The sequence below is a fragment of the Lycorma delicatula genome, chromosome 1 (genome assembly GCF_047948215.1).
Source record: "Lycorma delicatula isolate Av1 chromosome 1, ASM4794821v1, whole genome shotgun sequence".
NCBI classification, from domain to species: domain Eukaryota; kingdom Metazoa; phylum Arthropoda; class Insecta; order Hemiptera; family Fulgoridae; genus Lycorma; species Lycorma delicatula.
Window position 1 is genome coordinate 230,830,599 of NC_134455.1, and position 16,077 is coordinate 230,846,675.

The 16,077-nt window shown below is 31.0% G+C and overlaps 1 protein-coding gene across 7 annotated transcripts in view; it reads left to right on the plus strand.

The window, feature by feature from the left end:
* LOC142329471 (uncharacterized) overlaps positions 1–16,077 on the plus strand; it is a 302,863-nt gene that overhangs the window by 144,559 nt on the left and 142,227 nt on the right. For all 7 annotated transcript variants that reach the window (XM_075374158.1, XM_075374152.1, XM_075374144.1 and 4 more), the window contains one exon: positions 11,592–11,628. The gene's annotated coding sequence lies outside the window, so the exon portion shown is untranslated. The remainder of the gene's footprint in view (positions 1–11,591; positions 11,629–16,077) is intronic.

Sequence of the window (16,077 nt, forward strand, 5' to 3'; positions counted from 1 at the left end):
GATCTCAATTGGCTTTTTCTCTCTTGTCTGAAAAATAAAATCAATTTCATTTTTTAAAACAATTTGTCAGTTTTATCCGCGAAATACAGCTTCTTTACAGATAGATTATTTTTTACTGGTAGTCTGGAAAAAATTATAATGTACGTTAAAAAAAAATTATAAGCCATGCTTACGCGTTATTTGGTTTAGGTGTTGCATCATACATTACTCTAAAATAGAGTTTATTTTCTATTTTAAAACGTTCAAATGTATAAATTATGTAGATTTTTATGGGTATTTTTGTATATAGATATAAGTAAATATATAATTTGTACTTTTCTGTTCTACTCCATCTCATTCCTTTTATTCTTAAGTTTTGCAGGTTCTTGCCAAAGTAACAAATCTTATAATGTTGTATGATCGTGAACGTTCTGAATTATTACTCCAAATTCCATTACGAGTTACAGTCTCATGGGAAATAACATCTACGTTTTATTTGTATTGCGTTAGTGGCGTTCCTTCAGCTTTTTTAGTTGGTATGAGTGAACCTCAGCCGTTCAACCATCCAGGTTGAATCAATATCATCGTACATCAGTTTAAGCGATGATAATACAATTATATTCAATTTAATGTTAATTTACATTTCTTTATAGTTTCGCCGATATATCAAATTCGTGACGACTTAATTTCTTTTCTTTAATTTTTCTAAACGTATTTTATAACGCGTGTTTATACTCACATGAGTTATCAAGTCGACTGCTGAATTAACAACCGCCATTGGTATCATCAGCTGCAGTTATGTTGTAGTTACCTTTTACTACAACGGCAAGTGTGCTAAACTTAGTATTGATTTAATCCTAATCCTAATCCTTTCTTCTTAGAAGCAATCTTTGCTGGACTATCTTTGTCCGTCAAGCGTTTTTTGATAAAATTAGTGTAACCCCAACATGTTCCGACTTATAAAATTAAATCAGTCTGTAACACTACGATCATGGTATTCATTTAGGAGCATCACGATATGACCGTTAATACAGAAAGCCTTCGTTTGAAAACAAATGGTTCTACTCAATTTGCATCCAGTACAATGACATTTAAGCTACTTCCGTGATAGAACATTCTTCCGTCATCACTGAGATTTTATGTGTTTAATCATCGCTGAGATTTTATGCAAGGGGCTGTTTTATTGCTAACCAGTTTATTTTTTGGAAATAATTTGAGTTGTAAAGGAAAAAGAGATGAATTTTATTTTAAACTTTTTTTTTACTTTATATAATAATTTTTGTGGAAGAATTTAAGGAATTAATTTCACGCGTAAAAAAGTGTAAACTTACCTAAAATTGGTGAGGAGGAATTGAAATACTAACTAGGAGAATTTACACCTCTAATACTGTAGTTAAACACACTTAAAATAAAAAGTATGTTCGGAACCTGCGATATTATAGGCTTACATCGATAAAGTTTTAAATCTTTTTAATCTAACTGAAAAGATGGTCTATCGTTACTTTCTTTTTATTTTTATACCTGAAATCGACAAAACAACTTTTTTTAAACAAGTTAATCATTGTATAAACTCATCGCTGACATTTTGTTTACAAAATTTCGTAAGTAATTCTAAACTGTCTTGAGTTGCACGACGAAATGGCTGGATTATTAGACATCGTGTCACCTTCATTCTCGCTTTCACTTTCAATTTCGCTGATTTGCTTAAGTTTCACTTCCTTAATCATTCATCTGATAGCTATTAACATATTCAGTTAACACACTGTCGTCAGCATGCACATAATTATCCATATTAAATCCGTTAGAAGCATTTTTGGAACTAATGATCCGAATCAACTAGGAGAGAGGTATTTCGTCTTCTGGTTCACAATCTTCTTTAGTTGCAACTGTAGCAAAAGGATTTTTGTTTTGAAACAATTATGAATTGTAGTTGAAGATACATTATCTCATCTCTGTTGATTAATTTGATGGCATCCAGAACATTTGGATTAAATTGTTTTTTTTTCTAAGCAATAACGTAATTGTAATACAAGTAAACATCTTAAATGTACTTTAAAAGAGTGGATAATACCTTGATTTGTTGGTTGTTGTTTATGGTAGTATTAAGAGGCAAAAATACAATTTCTATATATTTGAAGTTTATCAGTATTGGGTGTGCTCGACAATTATCGATTAGCAATAAAATTTTTCTCTTACTTTTTCTTACTTCACAGTCCCAGTTACGAATTTCGGTTTCAAAATTGTATAAGTCATCCTCGCTTTTATATTGGCTAAGTACTTGTTTTTGGACGTTCTGAAAACAACGGTTTTTTTTGATTTTCTGATGAACAGCAGTTTTCATTCTACAGTTCCTGTCATATTCCAACACAGAAGAAACAAGCCTTACTTTTTAATGCGTTCCGCATTTTTTCCTTTAAATTTAAATGTTTTGTTTGAAGTTAATTTATTAAATAAAGCTGTTTCATCGGCATTAAATATGTCTTTCTATTCATGACCCGACTTTATTAGTGACTATTTTTCACTCAGCCAATTGCTAACGTCAGAATTATCTGCGCTGCCTTATTCGCCGCTAATTTTTGAAAAAAAAAAACGATTTGATGTCTCTTTTTAAATCGGTTCAACCAGCCATCGCTGCAAACAAATCCTTTGTATCCTCAAAATCGACTACCTGACTGACAACCCATTTAAGAATCAACTACTTGAACTCGACTGTAAAATTACTTACACTTTCCATCGGTTTACTACCTATATACACTTCATAATAGTGGAGGAATGAAATTTCCCAGAATCCAGAAATAGCTCGTACAGAATTTCACATCGGCTTACTACTGTATCTGATTTTTTTTATTACCAGCTTATTGTGGAAGAAGTCATTGCCTCCCTAGTCTACTGAACAATGTCGTTGTAACATTTCACTATTATCAACATACAGTACTAATAACTTTAACATTTAATTTCTGTCCCTGTATTTTAAAATCATTCACGTTTATAAATACACAGGGAACAAATTTATTATTCAAAAGAAAATAATTTATTCGTTATAACCGACTTCTAGCGTCGTTATTAGTACGTTAAAACAAGCTTTACTATACATTAATAATATAGGAAACCAACCAAATTTTATTTTTGCTCTTTTCAAATGACCTCGTTATAAGCGACTTCTACTGTATTATCAACCCTTCTAAACCTGGTACATTTAAACCAGTTACATTTTAAATTGAATGCGTGTTTTAATTAAGCTGCAATTGCAAGATTATACTAACATACTATTAAATCTGCAATGGTGAAGCTGTGTTGCTTTTTTTATGTAAATTGTATGTAGATGCTTGCCATAAAATTTATACAATTTGATTCCAAAATCAAAACGCCGGTTGCAAAATAAAATATATGTTATATATATATATATATATATAGTGTAACAAGATCAGAGTAACGGACCTGGGCACAGAGGATTCCTTCCAATTAAGAAGAAAATGTGAGAAAATAATGAAAGGAATCCAGAAGAATACTTAAAGGAGTCCTTTTCTCAAGCAAACAGGTCTGTTTAACAATCGGTCTTTGTAACACTGTCAATGGTACACCTCCAACAGCTGTTGTTTGGATCGGAGAAGGAATTAATGGGAAAATATAAGAGCGGGGACGATAATTCTCACGCTTCAACAGTTAAGGAATGTGGTCGGTTCTGCAGATCAGGGTATATTAGACTGCTCGGACAAGGGATAAAGACAGTAAAGAGAAGAGTATAAGCGAGCGCTGCGAGGTGTGTTCGAGGCGTAGTAACAATTTGTAGAGACGTCACTTTTCATGGACAGGGGTGAAAACAGGAAATTGTTCGGTGAATTACTGTTAGACAATTAGCGATATTGATAAATAATTAAATCCATTCATAAATGTTTAAGGTAGTACTACTGTAAACAGAAAAGGTATTTGCAGCGAATGGAATTGTACGGACCTGGTCGAATCTTATCTTGTTATTAATTCTATAATAGGAGTTAATATTTGAGATCATTATAGTGACTTTAGTCTATGGAATATTCTGTATTCTGGTATATATGATTTAACTACTTGTAAATATATCCTGTCTTTATTGGAAATTCTATTTTGTATGTGATTCAATTATTATTGTGATTTTTCTTCACTATTATTATTATTTTTGTCGTTGTTATTAGTATTATTATTATTGATTTATCTTATTTTCTATGCTGTTAATTTAATAAATTATATTTTTATAAACATTTGTATTTGTTATCTTTCAGTATCCTGATCGATCCTCGAACTCGCGACAATATATACATACATGCTAGCTGTTTTTTATCCTGGTGTTCATTGTTATTTATTAAACGGAAATGGAACTCTTAGTAAAAATTTCATATAATGTTTAAGAATTTTTTCATGTTTGGTTTATTTTAATTCTTGCCCATGAAATATTTATTAAAATCCTTCTACAGAGAGTAAATCTTAATAAAATGTCCCTGAGAAGTAGCTGAACAACTCTTATTGTTCACTGTTCTTTTTTTTAAATAGTAAACAGTAAACAGTTGAGTAATCGTTCTAATTACAAATATATTTTTTATTTCCGATCGTTGAAATTTTTCTATAATGTATCCTGATTCTGTAATTTGAATAATGGTTTTAATAAAGCGGGGAGATTGTTCGACTTTTTTAAAATACATCCTAACTGAGAAAATATCAATAATACTTTTCTCGACACGGGGTGTGGCTCACTGGTAAATATTTCAAATGAAGAGGTAGGAAATAAAGTTAACATGAAAATAAAAGCTATTTTATCTGTCTTCAGAGGACTAATTTTATATTTATATAAGTAAGCCTACATATTGCACTTCGCCTACCCGGGAAAACTTTTGAAAAAAAATGATATTTTTTATTAAATCGCTGATATCTCAACAACAAGGTACACAAGGTGTACCTTGTGTTTTCGATATCTCGAAAACAAGGTTTAAAATTTGTTAAAGTAACAACATAAAACTTTTCTTCATTTTGAAATTGTATTTACTGGAAGCACTTAGTTATTTCTTAAGCAAAGAAAGTGATTTAGTCAAAAACTTAAACCATTACCACACGCTAAAAACCTGTAAAATACGTCACGCTCACTGATTAAGATTTATTTTATGTTCAATAGTAGAGTTATGCGGATAAATATACACTTAAAATCGATCTCAAAATTCAATAAAACCGGTGGTAAAATAATAATGATTCAGATTGGCAGCGGTTTTTGATTTTTAAGCGAATATTAGTACATTTAAACAGATAAAACTGCGCACTAACGGACGTTTGATTATTTATATATATTCTTCGGTTTTTATTGCTGCAGTACTGTAAATATTAGAACTCACTTTTTTAATTAGGGATCCGAGTCGGTGTTATAACCTTATAAAAAAATTCAGATAGGCTAATGTAACACATTTGTTAGGTTATAATTTCTGGAATATTAATTTTAATGTATCTATATCAATTTAAACAGTTCATTAGATGGGAAAAATGTAATTTCCTTTAATTTTCATAAGAAACGTTTTACTGAAAAGCCTATGAATTAATGGAAAGCCTATATTAGCAGACAAAATTAAACACGCGAAAAAAGTGGGTCGCAATTTTTCAATATGCAAAGCTATTTTTGAAACAAGCTTTGAATATTGAAAAAAATATAAGTTAATTATAATTAATTTATAATTAAATTAATTTTATTTTATATAAATAATTTAAATTTTTATATAAATAATTCCATGGCATTTATAGATCATTCCAAAGTAAACTGATATTTCATTTATCTTTTGACATAACTAAAAAAGAAAATTTTTACACATTAAAGTCCTGTGTTTTTTTTCAGTAGTGGTTATAATTATGAATTTATTAAGGTTTATCTTAGCCGAAAAATTTAAATACATTTCATATTAAAGAAAATATGTTGGTTCAACGAAGTGCCTCTGATGTATTTATTTTTGTTGACAATGAGTAATAAAATTTTGCGATTATTAAAACGGTTTTATTTCGTAGATCCATCTTCATTTTTTGTGATCAATTAATAGATAATTTTAACTTCACTGATTAAATTTTGTTAATGCTTTTATAATTAACATTTATATCCCTTTGGTCCCATTGTTATACTAAGAGCAAAATAGAATGTTTGCTACAATTTACCTACAATTTGTGGTTTTAGATAAATATAAACTACGCTATAATGTTAACTGTACTGATGAATCGGTTTTACATTTTAATTTATTGAGCTACAACATGATTCTACTTTCTAAATTGTGAATCTTAGGATTCATTTATAGGATTCGACTTATCTTGAGGTCTAAGTTTATGCAAAGTTTAAACAGAACTGCAGAACTTTGTAATATGTTCGAAATAATAAAATATATTTTAAAATCGAATGAGTTAAGTATTCGAATTTAAAAGAGAAAATAAACCCTTTAAGTTTATAATAAAAGAAATGACCTGATTCTAAGGATATGCTTCTTTGAAGAGTATTAGGGGTAAATCTTACCTATCGAAATGTTCACTTCATTGAATAGCCTCATTGTAAAATGTGAAGTCACGTAGCATACATTAATGTGTATTCTACGTACACCACGCGTAATTTCGTGTACAGTCGCAGTTTTTTTAAGAGCTAGTGATGCTTAGGTCCCAGTCGTTAAAATCTTTCAATCTACGAAATTTTTATAGAAAATGACAATCTTATTCAATAAAGACTGAAAATTATGCAGCCCTCAAATTTTTGGCGCATATATAGAAATGTTTATTCCGGACTATCAAAATGTTGAAATTCTTATACAGTTCATTAGAATGAGAAGAACAGTTAAGAGAAGTAGGAATTACTCGATTTTCGATCATTTGTGTTTTAGTTGTGGAAAAGTAAAATGTGAAATATAGTACTTTCTTTCTAAGAGAGTATGACCACGGTCGAGTAGAAAGATCTTCTCGGATTGTAGGAAGAACCTAAGTGGAGATTAAAACTGTTAGTATTGAAAGTTTATTAACGTCCGTACATTTAACCTTTCCTATCGTGAAGGAATTTCCGTAAAACTTTTTATTTACTTGCATAAAATCAAATACGCCTAAATTAAAGCAGTAATTTTTTAGGAATATTGACATCGTGTTTTGAATGATATTTAATGTTTGATATGATGAAATTAAAGTGATTGATTGTTAATCAATAATTCTGGGTTCTGAGCTACCCAGAATGTCAGGAAATGCGTTTCCACTCATTCTTTAGAATACATATTGTTTCAACATAAGTGTGTTATAGATAAAAGTAATAAATCCATCTTCCTTACTTATAGCTAATATTATTATTATTATTTATTTATCATTTATCAGCCTGAAATCGTAGGCTGATAACCAATTACAAAAAAAATTTTTTTTTTAATGATTAAAAGTGAATTTTGTGTAATGTATCAAAACGTCAAGCCTGTTAATTAACTAAATAATTTACTTATTTGTTTACGTAATTTATGATAATTACTAATGTTTGTTCGATTAGTTATATATTATTGTACGCATTTTAATATTTAAATATTAAAAATTAATATTTTAGTCCGCTTCTTTTTTCGGTTATATCGGTTCTATTTTCAACTCGGAAATTTTTTTACCTCTAATTCGAACTAAATAAAAAAATCATTTGCTGGGAAAATCAAGGGAAGATTAATTGAATCCTAACATAGTTGAAATAACATTTCTCTTTGTTGTTTTCAATCAGATTAGTGATATTTCTACTTTCATCATTCCTGTTGAGTTATTCAAAAGCAAGGACTACTTTCAAGCGGCCTTATTTTTATAATATAGGATATTCTTCATCGGCTCTAAGTTAAAAAACCTTTATGTGAAAGGACAATTTTTTATTTCTTTCATAAAGCATAACCGGAACGGCGTCCCGGGACCAGTGCACTCCTGAAATAAATGGTTAGGTATTGTTGACAAGGAAGTTAAGGAAGAGGAAACATGGTGTTGGAAAACTGGGTTGAGGAAATTGTATTATGGAAAGGAGAAGAGAGGAATACGCTCAAAAAATGAGTAGGCAGAAATTTAATGAAGTTTACGTGATGATGAAAACTTAGGTATTTTAAGATATACAATGAAGAAATTTTTAGATTAATGCTTCGTAAGATTGTGATCATCTTTAGTAATCCGTTATTTTTTTTTTATTTTGTTTCTTAAATGTTTTTTTGATCTTGTTTTTGTCAAGTTTATTCTTGTTGAAAGTTTATATATCTACTCAGATTGTTAATAGTTATTCTTTTGTTTTAATTGCAGTGTTTTTATTTTCATTTTTTTAACTTCAACAATCTTATTTAATGTTATTTTCTTCTTGATTAGTTCTATTGTTTTAATCTATGTGTAAATGTCATTTTGTTTTTTGAAAATTCTGTATTGGGTTTATCGCTCTGCTGAGGGTAGTAATCATGTAGAGTAAGTATTTTTTTTCTGAATTTGTCAAAAACAAGGTGTTTAATAATTTGTCGCAAAGATTAGGTATTTATTAAAAGAAAATTTCTCAAGGAATGTTCTGTTTATTAATTATTATACACGTCACACGCACGTATGTGGTGCGCTGTTCAGCTGTTGGTGACGTCTCTCTTTCGCTGTATTTTCCGCCTTAATAATATTTTTATACACAATTTTCTAAAATGTATTTTTTATTTTCTTCAGTTTTAAAAATGTTATTTATATTTTTGTTTTTAACGCTTTTAGTTCTTTATTTTAACAAAAAGGGAACGTAGAAAAAAAGGATTATTATTTAAATTTAGGCGCTCAGTCCCATTCATATCATCTATATTTGTTAACTGAGACTCATAGGTACTATTATCAGTGGTTTCGCTACCATGTTAGCATGTAAGGAAGGCTATCTCTCTAATAATACTGTTCTAAGGTGTGTTTGCAGTATTGTTTACAACATTCGGCCTGGTTCCTCTACTTTACACGAAGATCCAACACCGACTCGATAAGATCAAGCCGACAGATGGTCTCCATGCGCATTAACTCATACTTCGAGCACTCATAAAGTATACGGTAGGTGTCATCCAATTATCCACATTGAGGACACATCTCAGAATTTACCAGGCCGAATTTCTGCGGTCTGTCCCTGAAAACACCATGGCTGGAAAGAAATTGCGTCACATATTTGTTAGGGTGCACCGAAGAGGCGTCCCACAAACCAACTACATTTGGAAAGAGATCATGCGTATAACGCCCACCCTCTGCCTCATCTCATCTTGCCTGCCACAAGGCATTGCCATGTTGTTCAATTTCTTGAACTTTATCCGAAGTCAACTCACCGGACTTGTTAGCAACATAACGATACTGCTTCTCAGACACAATCAAGTCTATCGGTTTCATACCGATAGACTATCGGTTTCATACCGTGATGATACCGAGGTGATTGCAGTGCAATCACCAAAACTACCTCCAGTGAAATAGTACAGTAACCACTTGTTACCGTTAACAATATTTTTTGAGTTGAGACCTTAATAATATGTTTCGATAACTTTTATATTTTACCCTGTCCGCCCAAACGTCATCTTGTGTTGATAACTCTACAGCTCAGGTATCCTACAAGCCCGAGTGGCTCGGAATTCAACCTCCCTCCGCAAGCTTCCTTCGACGAACAGGAGTCCATCGTCAGCATAAGCCACGATGCACAACACCCGCTTGGCAACCTCAGCCGCAGCAGAAAATCAAGCTTCACTCATCATCCACAATAAAGGACCCAACACACTCCCCTGGGGACATTCCTTAGACAGCGTCTTGCTAACCTCATGGCTCCCTCGCGGAGCAGCACAACCCAATGACTGAAGCAACTTTGCATAACTTGCAATTCACTTACAGTACATTCTCTTCTTTTTTTTTTTGGAGATGGTAAGTAGCAGAAGGCCACCATGGATTATTAAATGCTCCGGAAATGTCTAGGAAAATCCCCAGGACATATTTCGTCACACAGTCACACTGGTTGTTACCAACACATCACACGGAGTATGGTACCCTCAGTACCCTTTCCCGGATGAAACCCGTACTGATTCTCCATCAACAATGTTTTTGCGAAGTTAATCTCTCACTTATACTCATATACAGAACCTTTTCAATGACAGCCAATAACCAGAAGTAACGTCAGAAGCCTATACAACTTACTAACAACAGGATCCTTGTCGCCATCTTTAAACAACAATTTCACAATCCCTTTCTTCCAACATACAGGGAAGTATCCTAAACAGAGATGGGTGAAGGTCACACCAGGTAACATCCAGCGCTTTAAAACTGGATATTTTCCCCGAAGATAAGGAAATCCCTGTCTGAAATAAATTGTTTCCTGGTTTGGAGTGTCAGCATACCATAAAAAAAATGGCCGTTAAGAACTTAAAATTATAGCCTCGGAAGGACAAAACTTTCGGATAGACGTACAGAAAAAAAAAGAAAAAACACTGAAAGATTGGAAAGCGGAATACGAAAAAAATGAGAATCTAGTGCTTTTAGCGTATAAAGAATTAAGAAGATTCGTTGATAGGAGAAATCAGAAGACTTTTGTAGAGAAGGTTACTGTTTGTAGTGATCTGTAGTTCCTACAAAAAGACAAATAGAAGAAAAAATCGGGTCTAAAGACGTTTTATTGTAGTGCTCTTAAGTATTCAGGGAAGACAAATCGTTGACAATACAAGTATATATTGCAACGGAGACAAAATATTTCTGAATAAAATACTTCATTAACTGCAGAAAATTACTTCAATAATCACGTTTTAGGGTAACCTTTTTAAATGCTACTGTTACCAATATGACTGGACACCGGCTAAACATTTTCTTGCAAAATTTGCAGTTGGTATCCCAAATTTATGTTAAATAACCATTAAATGGCCGATAACTGGAAAAGGGTTATCCTAAAACTTCGGGATTAAAAGAGGTGAGTGGGAAGAGATGAATTATAGGGCAGTTAATATTAGGCATATTTTTAAACTATTTTTGAGAATTTTACGTGTGCGTTAATTCCAGTTTAATATTCAGCAAAGGTACATGTTTAGTGTTTTTTGAATAAAAATTTCAGTAATAAAATGAAATTGCACATTTAAAAAAAGCAAAAAGAAAAAAAAAAGGTTGGTGGAAAAAAAAGTTCGCCTTCAAGTTTTCAATGTTGTTATGAAGCAATTCATTAAGCTTCAAACAAATTAGTAAATATATAAGCGACCAGTATATCTGGATTAATAATTTTCTTTTGTTAATGACATTTGTATGCTGATAATTTCCTATGAGCGATCTTTGTGATTTCTAAATTACTAATTAATAATAATAATTATTAATTATTGAAAGTTCATATTTTTCTGTAACGGTATTTTCCTGTCATCTTTAGATTAACAGCAAATGAATTGTTGGTTCCTCAAATCACATTGTGAATAGTTAAGAAAACAAAAAGTTAAATAAATAATATTTATAAAAAAAATGTTTTTAACAATGGGTTGTTATCACCCACACTCAGAACAATATAAATAATATAAATATAATATAATATAATATAAATAAATATATATATATAAATAAATAATTTTTTGTTTGTGTTTCTAATTAATTCATTTTTTGCTGTTGAATTAATATTAATTCTATTTTACTTTCAGATGTTTCTAGCGGATATTCAAAGATGTTCATCTTAAGGTAAGGCTCTTACAGATTTGTATTCTAAACTATTTTTCCAAAGGTATGATACTGTATTCAATTTCAGTTAAATCTCAAGAATATATTCTTATAAATAATGTATGAAGTTGTCGTAATATTATTGCGTGTGCATGTGCGTGCGCTACATAACTGGATAAAAGTGTCGTTGAATAATATGGTAAATTAGATTAAAATTTAGCTGATTAATTCCGTGCATAATTGTTTGCGTGTAGATAATGAAGTAAAATGTTTTTAAATTGATTCTTCGTATCTCTGCAATCTAATAATATGTATTCAGTTTTTAATTATTGGTTACGGGATTAAACTTTTCAGAAAATTGTTATTATTTATTTCTTAATTTATTTAAAACTATTTAATCATTTTAAAATCACTGTTAGGATTTTGTTTCCAATATATTTTGTGTTGGGTTCATATGTATTATTTTAGTGGCATTAAACTTTTATTTAAGTGCTCGCTTACTGGTGGCATTATGTTTTTTTTTTTGAGAAAATTATTGTCACAGACAGATTACTTAAAATTAGATTGTCACATTTAATGACAGTTTTCAAGTATTTCTTTCAGTATGGTGTCATTGATTTACTATGCTACTATTCTGGCAGGAACAGTCACTTATTCCAGAATTTACTGCAAGATCGGACATTTCTAACGTTTGCAATTTTACAAAAAATTAAAAATTTTAACTTGTGTTTTTCATTCAAGATCGTTGAAAGGCATAATGGAAATTTACTCGCATTAAAATCAAAATTACTTTAACTCTTAAATGCGCAACTTTTTAAAAACACGTTGGTTCGTTTCTCATCCTTCTGTTTAACTTCACTTCATCATTTCCAGCATCGGACCGAACTGTGATCTCCATTTGGGTCATGACGTTCTAAGCTATATAAATAAAACATTTATGAAGCAAAGGTTTATGAACAAATAATCAAACCAAAATTTTACACAATGTGTTATATTCCATATATAACCAGAGTGCTACGAAATAGCAATCGGTAATCAGTAGACTTTATTAATATCTTTTAAATTTTGTATATGATTCTACCCTTGAACTGGGTTGAGCGATGATTTAAACCCAATATTGTATTCTCATTATTTTAATTAATAAAAAATTTGCTTTTCTATAATAATTGTAAATAATTTTCTAAAGCATAATTTTATATAATGTTCAAATATACTTCATAGAAATAGGTAATTTTATTACATACATAAGGTAACTAATCCGTTACTGTATTTCGGTTACAGTTTAATTTTACATAACATTTTTTTATAGAGAAAACCGAACAGTTTCTTTATGTCTAAGAAAAGGTTGATTTTATTCACAACGAGGAGTTGGTTGGTTTTCAATAGACTTCAATAAAAAGAAGTTAAAATTCTAAATTAAAATTTAATGAAATGTTTAAAAACTAGTATTTTTCATTTTGCAATCTGGTTTTAAAAGTTTATTTTACTTTTCTTAAAGCTTATTTTATTGTATTAACCAAATTATTGAATCTAAGCTGTTTGTATGACATGTCCTAACCTATAATAAAACATTTCCAAAATTAGCTTTTAATTTAATATTTAATTTTTTAAAAGCATAACAAACAAATGAAAAAAAAATATTCAAAACTTTACATTAACCAAAATATAATTAAGTATTGACAGGACTATGAATTTTAATTGATATTTTTTACTTTAATATGAAAATATAGTTTAAAAAATAAAAACAATTGAATTTATTCTGCAAACTATGTTGGTGCTGTATGTGATCAGCCGACCAAGTTACTTTTGCACAGTGAGTTTGGCTGACCACTTGAAACAATGGAAATTTTCCAAAATATCGATGCAGAATAAATTTCCTAAGTAGACAGAAGGGTGGCATTTTCAACATAATTGATCTGTCTGATAAATATTAGTAAAAAAATGAATGAATCGTGTTATATTTATTGTGGGAGGGGGTTTTGGAGTTCCCGAAAGAACTAGCCAGCAATTTAGGTTTCAAACAAACCTTGTATCAGGAAGATGGGCAAATCTCTTTGATATTTCATGTAATTTTAATTAATTTATATTGAACCAGATGTAATGTCTGTAAACAGTTATGATTTATGTAAATCGGACTTTTATGATTGTTGTTGCGTCTACACATACACAACCTGCAAGTATTGTGCATGTGTGGACGAGCGAAGGCTTTTTTAAAAAGAAATTTATTTTATTGTAGTTTTAAATTAATGTTGGATGTATGAATTGCAGTACCGTTCATGCTTTGAAAGTAAAGCGTAGGCAAAGGATGTGCACCGCTACAAAAGTCAGTTTTTTATATGAGTAGGAAGTCTTCTAGATTTTATTTTAAGTTGGCAGGTATGCAGCTGTTTATTATTATGATGTAGGATACAATTTAAACTCTAGAGTCTCTTTCAGTACAGTATTTTGTTAATAGTGGTACAGTTAGATTAGGTATAATTTTGGTTAAATAAGAGAGGAAAATGAAAGATGGCTTGAGTGAACACTAATGCTACGAAATAGCACTCTGTAATCAGTAGACTTTATTAATATCTTTTAAATTTTGTATATGATTCTATCCTTGTACTGGGTTGAGCGATGATTTAAACCCAAAATTGTATTCTCATTATTTTAATTAATAAAAAATTTGCTTTTCTATAATAATTGTAAATAATTTTCTAAAGCATAATTTTATATAATGTTCAAATATACTTTATAGAAGTTTGTTAATAAAATATTAATAACATAATTTTTTTTGGGGAATGATATTTTCAATATTAAATTTAAAATCATATTTAAAATTGAAATAATATTTTCTCAAGGAGGAATTACAAAATTTTTATCTGCCATACTATTACTAGTTGGGTTATATCTTTGCCGATCTCCTTGAAGCATAATAACGATAAAAAATGGAGCGTTGGTCACAGCACCCAGTCACTTAATGAAGTGGGAATATCACTGATTTAAGTGGATATAACGTGTGTCCTTTGTTGGGATGAAGTTTTCCAATCACTTTTATGTTAATCTGTATATTTAATTTTATTATCGTAATTTTTCTTCAAAGCTAAAGAAAAATTCCCTTTTCTGACTATTTTTTAAACCTAACCAGTTTTAATCTGTATAAAATACAAATCAAGTTGTAAAAATATACAGTATTAATATGAACAGCTAATATTATTTTAATGTTCTGGCACGATTTCAACGTTAACTATAAAAGATGAGGGAAAAGAATGAGTTCCATTAAAACGGAAAGAATATTGTTTACGCCATTGCGTAAAGCTGTTTTTAAGTTAACTCAACTGGTTTGGTATTTGATTTGTTTTCATCTAAAATTTAACAGTATTTCGATTTAATGAATATTTTAATTATAAATAAGAAATTTTTTCATACACTAAAATTAATGCATTCCATTCAACATACATATAAATATATGCTCAGTTGATTTTTATTTTTGGCTTTTGTATTGATTATTTATTAAAATTTAATTCTGTATTATTTCTTGTGTATAATGATTTAAAAAATAAAATAAAGAAGAAGAACTAAAAGTAAACATGTTACATTCACTCGGCTCCTTTCGGATGCACTCGGCGCCTGACGATCTAGCGGCTCGTCGCAGTTCACTCGGCTCCTTTCGGATGCACTCGGCGCCTGACGATTCAGCGGCTTCTGACCGATCACACAGCTCCTTTAGGATGGACTCGACTTCTATCGACATCACTCGGCTCTTTACAATTCACTCGGCTCCACCTACCCTTTATAAGCCGGCTCGCCTCGTGTGTCAGGTCATCAGCAATTGTGACTCCTTCGGAGAAGGGGGCGCATTGCTCCCTCCTTATAGTTAGTGCCCCGTTGTGGCGTATTCCTGCTAGCCTATGAAGCGTTAGCACCGAAAGGACTTCAGTGGACGGTCTGAAGGGGAATTACGTCGGGAGGACAGGTTTTCAAAAGCCTAGCCTTCCGCGGTCGGCCCATGAAATGGGTTCGATAACGCTGGTCTACAACGAATTGGAATGCAATTAAATCCGTCCTTAAAATCAAAAAATAAAATAAGACAAAAATTGAAAAATTAGACCCGTCACCTAAAATAAACCTTTTAAAAACACGCCCGATAGAATCATCCAGCAGCAAGGGACACTGTCCAGGTTCTGCGATCCGTAGGGAGAATCTATAAACTCCCGCCAACTTTGCATTCCATTCCATGTTAGGTCACTGTTTCTTTCTCTTTGTCACTTCCCTGTCAGGACACTTCTCCGTCACTTCTCTGCGGCCGCCTCGCGTTGCGTGCTTCTCTCTCAGTGTCTCGTTATATTCGTCGCCTTTGTGCAGTCATTAACATTGTGATTCAATTTCTAAACCACGTTTCACCTCTGTATTTTTGATACGCCGTTGAAGACTACGCTTAGGATAAACTGTATGTATTTATGTGTACTTTAATTTCACGAGTTCATCTTT